Source organism: Capricornis sumatraensis, chromosome X, assembly GCF_032405125.1.
Source record: "Capricornis sumatraensis isolate serow.1 chromosome X, serow.2, whole genome shotgun sequence".
Taxonomy (NCBI): domain Eukaryota; kingdom Metazoa; phylum Chordata; class Mammalia; order Artiodactyla; family Bovidae; genus Capricornis; species Capricornis sumatraensis.
The window spans coordinates 32,874,145-32,881,692 of record NC_091092.1 but is presented as its reverse complement, the minus strand read 5'-3'; the positions used below and the strand labels follow the sequence as shown (position 1 = coordinate 32,881,692).

The following is a 7,548-nucleotide window of genomic DNA, read 5'->3' as shown; positions in this document are numbered from 1 at the left end:
AAAAAATTTAAGTTCTTTATTACTCCTTTAATTTTTATTTTTATAACCTACTATTACCTTGCAAAAAGACCCTATTTTTAAAGCATACTTCATATTTTTTAATAAGTTTTGTGATGTTTTTTAATACTGTATTTTTGAGAGTCCAATGTCTACTATAGACTTTTAATCTTTGCTTTTTGGTATTTGTTATCAATTTTGTACCTTTAAGAATCCAATCTTCAGTATCCATTTTTACTTAGGAGTGTGATTACTGGCTTGGATGCTCTCTCTCCTTTTGACACTCCTTCTTCTCCCCCAGCTCACCTCTATCTCCTCCCTCCCCCTTCTTTTCTCTACCCAACTCTGAATCTCTTTGGGTGTTCTAGGCTGTGGAGAACACTTAGGGAACTGATTACTGGCTGGATCTGTCTCTCTCCTTTTGACTCCCCTTCTTCTCTTCCTGGTCACCTCTATCTCCTTGCTTCTTCTTCTCTTCTTTATGTAACTCTGTGAACCTCTCTGGGTGTCCCTCACTGTGGAGAATCTTTTCACCATTAAGCTAGATATTTTATCATTGGGGCTGTATGGATGGAGAAGTCATGAGGCTACTATAACAGAAAATAAAAAAAAAAAATTAAAAAAAGAATAAGATTGAAAGCCAGAGGCAGGAGGCTTAAATCCAAAACTTGGGAATACCAGAAAACTCCTGACTCCAGGGAACATTAATTGACAAGAGCTCATCCAAAAGCCTCCATACCTACACTGAAACCAAGCTCCACTCAAGAGTCAACAAGTTTCAAAGCAAGACAAACCAAGCTAACTCTCCAACGACACAGGAACATAATCCTGAGCATTAAAATACAGGTGGCCAAAAGTCACACCAATCCCATAGACACCTCAAAACTCATTGCTGGACACTTGATTGCACTCCAGAGAGAAGAGATCCAGCTCCACCCACGAGAACACTGACACACAAGCTTCCCTAACCAGGAAACCTTGACAAGCCACTTGTCCAACCACAATAAAGAGGAACCACAAACTTCCAGCATATAGAAAGGCCACCCCAAATACAGCAGTCTAAACAAGATGAAAAGGCAGAGAAATATTCATTAGGTAAAGGAACATCTAAATGCCCACCAAACCAAACAAAAGAGGAGAAGCTAGGGAGTCCACCTGAAAAAGAATTCAGAATAATGATAGTAAAAATGATCCAATCTTGAAAACAAAATGGAGTTACAGATAAACAGTCTGGAGACAAGGATTGATAAAATGCAAGAATTGTTTAACAAGGACATAGAAGAAATAAAAGAGTCAATCAATTTTTAAAAATGCAATAACTGAGATCAAAAACACTCTGGAGGGAACCAACAGTAGAATAATGAGGCAGAAGATAGGATAAGTGAAGTGGAAGATAGAATGGTGGAAATAAATGAAGCAGAGAGGAAAAAATAAAAAAAAAAAGAGAATTAAAAGAGGACAGCATCAGAGACTTCTGGGAGAATGTCAAACACACCAGCATTCGAATCATAGGAGTCCCAGAAGAAGAAGAAGACAAAAAGAAAGGCCATGACAAAATAGTTAAGGAGATAATAGTTGAAAATGTCCCTAAAATGGGGAGGGAAATAGTCACTCAAGTCCAAGAAACCCAGAGAGTCCCAAACAGGATAAACCCAAGGCAAAACACCCCAAGACACTATTAATCAAATTAACAAAGATCAAACACAAAGAACAAATATTAAAAGCAGAAAGGGAAAAACAACAAATAACACACAAGGGGATTCCCATAAGGATGACAGCTGATCTTTCAATAGAAGCTCTTCAGGCCAGAAGGGAATGGCAGGACATACTTAAAGGGATGAAAGAGAAAAACTAACAACCCAGATTGCATTACCCAGCAAGGATCTCATTCAAATATAAGGAGAAATCAAAGGCTTTACAGACAAGCAAAAGCTGGGAGAATTCAGCACCACCAAACCAGCTCTCCAACAAATGCTAAAGGATTTTCTTCAGACAAGAAACACAGAAAAGGTGTATAAACTCAAACCCAAAACAACAAAGTAAATGGCGATGGGATCATACTTATAAATAATTACCTTAAATGTAAATGGGTTGAATATCCCAACTAAAAGACAAAGACTGGCTGAATGGATACAAAAACAAGACCCCTATATATGCTGTCTACAAGAGACCCATATCAAAACAAGGGACACATACAGACTGAAAGTGAAGGGCTGGAAAAAAAATATTTCAAACAAATGGAGACCAAAAGAAGCAGGAGTAGCAATACTCATATCAGGTAAAATAGACTTTGAAATAAAGGCTGTGAAAAGAGACAAAGAAGGACACTACATAATGATCAAAGGATCAATCCAAGAAGAAGATATAACAATTATGAATATATATGCACCCAACAAAGGAGCACAGCAATATTTAAGGCAAATACTAACAAGTATGAAAGGGGAAATTAACAATAACCCAATAATAGTGGGAGACTTTAATACCCCACTCATACCTATGGATAGAACAACTAAACTGAAAATTAGCAAGGAAACACTAGCTTTAAATGATACAATGGACCAGTTAGACCTAATTGATATCTATAGGACATTTCACTCCCAAACAATGAATTTCACCTTTTTCTCACATGCACATGGAACGTTCTCCAGGATAGATAACATCCTGGGCCATAAATCTAGCCTTGGTAAATTAAAAAAAAATTGAAATCATTCCATGAATCTTTTCTGATCACAATGCGGTAAGATTAGATGTCAATTATAGGGGAAAAAACTATTAAAAATACCAACATACGGAGGCCCAAAAGATGCTTCTGAATAACCAACAAATCACAGAAGAAATTTAAAAAAAGAAATCAAAATATTCATAGAAACAAATGACAATGAAACAAAACATATGGGATTCAGTTAAAGCAGCGCTAAGGGGAAGGTTCATAGCAATATAAGCTTACCTCAAGAAACAAGAGAAAAATCAAATAAATAACATAACTCTATACCTAAAGCAACTAGAAAAAAAAAGAAATGAAGAACCTCAGGTTCGTAGAAGGAAATAAATCATAAAAAATTAAGGCAGAAATAAATGAAAAAGAAACAAAGGAAACCATGGCAAAAATCAACAAAGCCAAAAGCTGGTTCTTTGAAAAGATAAATAAAATAGATAAACCATTAGCCAGACTCATCGAGAAAACAAGGGAGAAGAATCAAATCAACAAAATTAGAAATGAAAATGGAGAGATCACAACAGACAACACAGATATACAAAGGATCATAAGCGACTACTATCAGCAACTATATGCCAATGAAATGGACAACTGGAAGAAATGGGACAATTTCCTAGAAAAATATAACTTTCCAAAACTGAACCAGGAAGAAATAGAAAATCTTAACAGACCCATCACAAGCATGAAATTGAAACAGTAATCAGAAATCTTCCAACAAACAAAAGCCCAGGACCAGACGGCTTCACACCTGAATTCTACCAAAAATTTAGAGAAGAGCTAACACCTATCCTACTCAAACTCTTCCAGGAAATTGCAACGGAAGGTACACTTCCAAACTCATTCTATGAGGCCACCATCACACTAATACCAAAACAAGACAAAGATGCCACTAAAAAAGAAAATTACAGGCCAAAATCACTGATGAACATAGATGCAAAAATCCTTAACAAAATTCTAGCAAACAGAATCCAACAACATGTTAAAATGATCATACATCATGACCAAGTGGGCTTTATCCCAGGGATGCAGAGATTCTTTACTATTTACAAATCAATCAATGTGGTACACCACATTAACAAATTGAAAGGTAAAAACCAAATGCTTATCTCAATAGATGCAGAGAAAGCCTTTGACAAAATTCAACATCCATTTATGATTTAAAAAAAACCTCCAGAAAGCAGCCATAGAAGGAACATACCTCAACATAATAAAAGCCATGTATGATAAACTCACAGCAAACATTATCTTCAATGGTGAAAAATTGAAAGAATTTCCCCTAAAGTCAGGAACAAGACAAGGGTGCCCACTCTCATCACTACTATTCAACATAGTTTTGGAAGTTTTAACCACAGCAATCAGTAAAGAAAAAGAAATTAAAGGAATTCAGCTTGAAAAAGAAGAAGCAAAACTCTCACTGTTTGCAGATGGCATGATCCTCTACATAGAAAACCCTAAAGGCTCCACCAGAAAATTACTAGAGCTAATCAATAAATATATTAAGTTGCAGGATATAAAATTAACACAGAAAAATCCCCTGCATTCCTATACACTAACAATGAGAAAACAGAAAGAGAAATTAAGGGAACAATTCCATTCACCATTGCAATGAAAAGAATAAAATACTTAAGAATAAATTTACCTAAAGAAACAAAAGACCTATATATAGAAAACTATAAAACACTGGTGAAAGAAATCAAAGAGGACACTAATAGATGGGGAAATATACCATGTTTATGGATTGGAAGAATCAATATAATGAAGATAAGTATACTACCCAAAGCAATCCATAGATTCAATGCAATCCCTATCAAGCTACCAACAGTATTTTTCAGAGAAGTAGAAGAAATAATTTCACAATTTGTATGGAAATACAAAAAACCTCGAACAGCCAAAGCAATCTTGAGAAAGAAGAATGGAACTGGAGGAAGCAACCTGCCTGACTTCAGGCTATACTACAAAGCTACAGTCATCAAGACAGTATGGTACTGGCACAAAGACAGAAATATAGATCAATGGAACAAAACAGAAAGCCCAGAGATAAATCCACACACATATATGTACACCTTATCTTCGACAAAGGAGGCAAGAATATACAATGGAGAAAAAACAATTTCTTTAACAAGTGGTGCTGAGAAAACTGGTCAACCGCTTGTAAAAGAATGAAACTAGAACACTTTTTAACACCATACACAAAAATAAACTCAAAATGGATTAAAGATCTAAATGTAAGACCAGAAACTATAAAACTCCTAGAGGAAAACATAGGCAAAACACTCCCTGACATAAATCACAGCAGGATCCTCTATGACCCACCTCCCAGAGTAATGGAAATAAAATCAAAAATAAGCAAATGAGGCCTAATTAAACTTAAAAGCTTTTGCACAATGAAGGAAACTATAAGCAAGGTGAAAAGACAGCCTTCAGAATGGGAAAAAATAATAGCAACCGAAGCAACTGACAAATAATTAATTTCCAAAATATACAAGCAGCTCCTGCAGCTCAATTCCAGAATAATAAACGACACAATCAAAACATGAGCCAAAGAACTACACAGACATTTCCCCAAAGAAGACATACAGATAGCTAACAAACCCATGAAAAGATGCTCAACATCACTCATCAAAGAAATTCAAATCAAAACCACAATGAGGTACCATCTCATGTCGGTCAGAATGGCTGTTATCCAAAAGTCTACAAACAATAAATGCTGGAGAGGTTGGGGAGAAAAGGGGACTCTCTTACACTGTTGGTGGGAATGCAAACTAGTACAGTCCCTATGCAGAACAGTGGGGAGATTCCTTAAAAATCTGGAAATAGAACTGCCATACAACCCAGCAATCCCACTGCTGGGCATACACACCAAAGAAACCAAAATTGAAAGAGACACATGTAACCCATTGTTAATTGCAGCACTGTTTACAATAGTCAGGACATGGAAACAACCTAGATGTCAATAGGCAGATGAATGGATAAGAAAGCTGTGGTACATATACACAATGGAAAATTACTCAGATATTAAAAAGAATGCATTTGAATCAGTTCTAATGAGGTAGATGAAACTGGAGCCTATTATACAGAGTGAAGTAAGTCAGAAAGAAAAACACCAATACAGTTTATTAATGCATATATATGGAATTTAGAAAGATGGTAACAATGACCGTATATGCGAGACAGCAAAAGAGATACAGATGTATAGAACAGTCTTTTGGACTCTGTGGGAGAATGTGAGGGTGGGATGATTTAAGAGAATAGCATTGAAACATGTATATTATCATATGTGAAATACATCACCAGTCCAGATTCAATGCATGATACAGGGTGCTCAGGGCTGTTGCACTGGGATGACCCTGAGGGATTGGATGGGGTGGGAGGTGGGAGAGGGGTTCAGGATGTGGAACACATGTACACCATGGCTGATTCATGTCAATGTATGGCAGAAACCAGTACAACATTGTAAAGTAATTAGCCTCCAATTGAAATAAATAAATTAATTAAAAACAAAAGAAAGCAAAATCTAAGATCATGGCATCTGGTCCCATCACTTCATGGCAGATAATTGGGGAAAAATTGGAAAAAGAGACAGACTTTATTTTATTGGGCTCCAAATGCACTGTGGACATTGACTGCAGCCACAAAATTAAAAGATGCTTGCTCCTTCGAAGAGAAGTTATGACAAGCTTTTGGCAGTGGAATTAAAAAGCAGAGCCTTTCCATGAAGATGGTGTGCCTTTTTATGAAGATGGCACTGAAGGTGAAGAAGGAAACCCCAGCCCCTCGTAAAGCTGAAGCCAAAGTGAAGACTTTGAAGGCCAAGAAAGCAGTGTTGAAAGTTGTCCACAGTCACCAAAAGAAAAAAAAAATATATATATATCCATATGTCACCCACCTTCTGGTGGCCCAAAACACTGTGGCTCAGGAGGCAGCCCCAATATTCTTGAATGAACACCCCTAGGAGAAACAAACTTGACCACTATGCCATCATCAAATTCCCCCTCATCACCAAGTCAGCCATGGATAAAATAGGAGATAACAACACATTGGTATTCATTGTGGCTGTCAAGGCCAACAACCACCAAATTAAACAGGCTGTGAAGAAGCTCTATGACACTGACATGGCTAAGGTCAATACCATGATCAAGTCTGATGGAAAGAAGAAGACATATGTTCAACTGGCTCCTGACTATGATGCTTTGGATATTGCCAATGAAATTGGGATGATCTAAACTGAGTCCAGCTGACTAATTCCAAATATAAAAGTTTTCACTATTTAAAAAAAAAAAAAAGGCAGAGACATCAGTTTGCCACAAACGTCCATACAAGTCAAAGCTATGGTTTTTCCAGTAGTCATGTATAGATATGAGAGTTAGAGCATAAAGAAGGATGAACACTGAAGAACTGATGCTTTTGAATTGTGCTGGAGAAGACTCTTGAGAATCCTTTGGACAGCAAGGAGATCAAACCAGTTAATCCTAAAGGAAATCAACCCTAAATATTCATGGAAGGACTGATCCTGAAGCTCAAGCTCCAATACTTTGGCCACCTGAATGGAAAAGCTGACTCATTGGAAAAGACCCCAATGCTGGGAAAGATTAAGGGCATACGGAGAATAGAGTGACAGAAGATGAGATAGTTGGATGGCATCACTGATTCAATGACCATGAGTTTGAGCAAACTCTAGGAGATAGTGAAGGACAGGGAAGACTGGTGTGCTGTAGTGCATGGGGTCACAAAGAATTGGACATGACTTAATGACTGTAGACAACAACATTAATAGAAGAAGGGACAAAAAATACATGATCATCTCAACAGATGCCAAAAATGCTTTTGGCAAAATT

General features: G+C 36.8%; 1 pseudogene; it reads left to right on the top strand.

Annotated features, from left to right (window-relative positions):
• Positions 1–6,446: 6,446 nt before the first annotated feature.
• Positions 6,447–6,936, top strand: LOC138071430 (large ribosomal subunit protein uL23 pseudogene; annotated as a pseudogene).
• Positions 6,937–7,548: the final 612 nt, after the last annotated feature.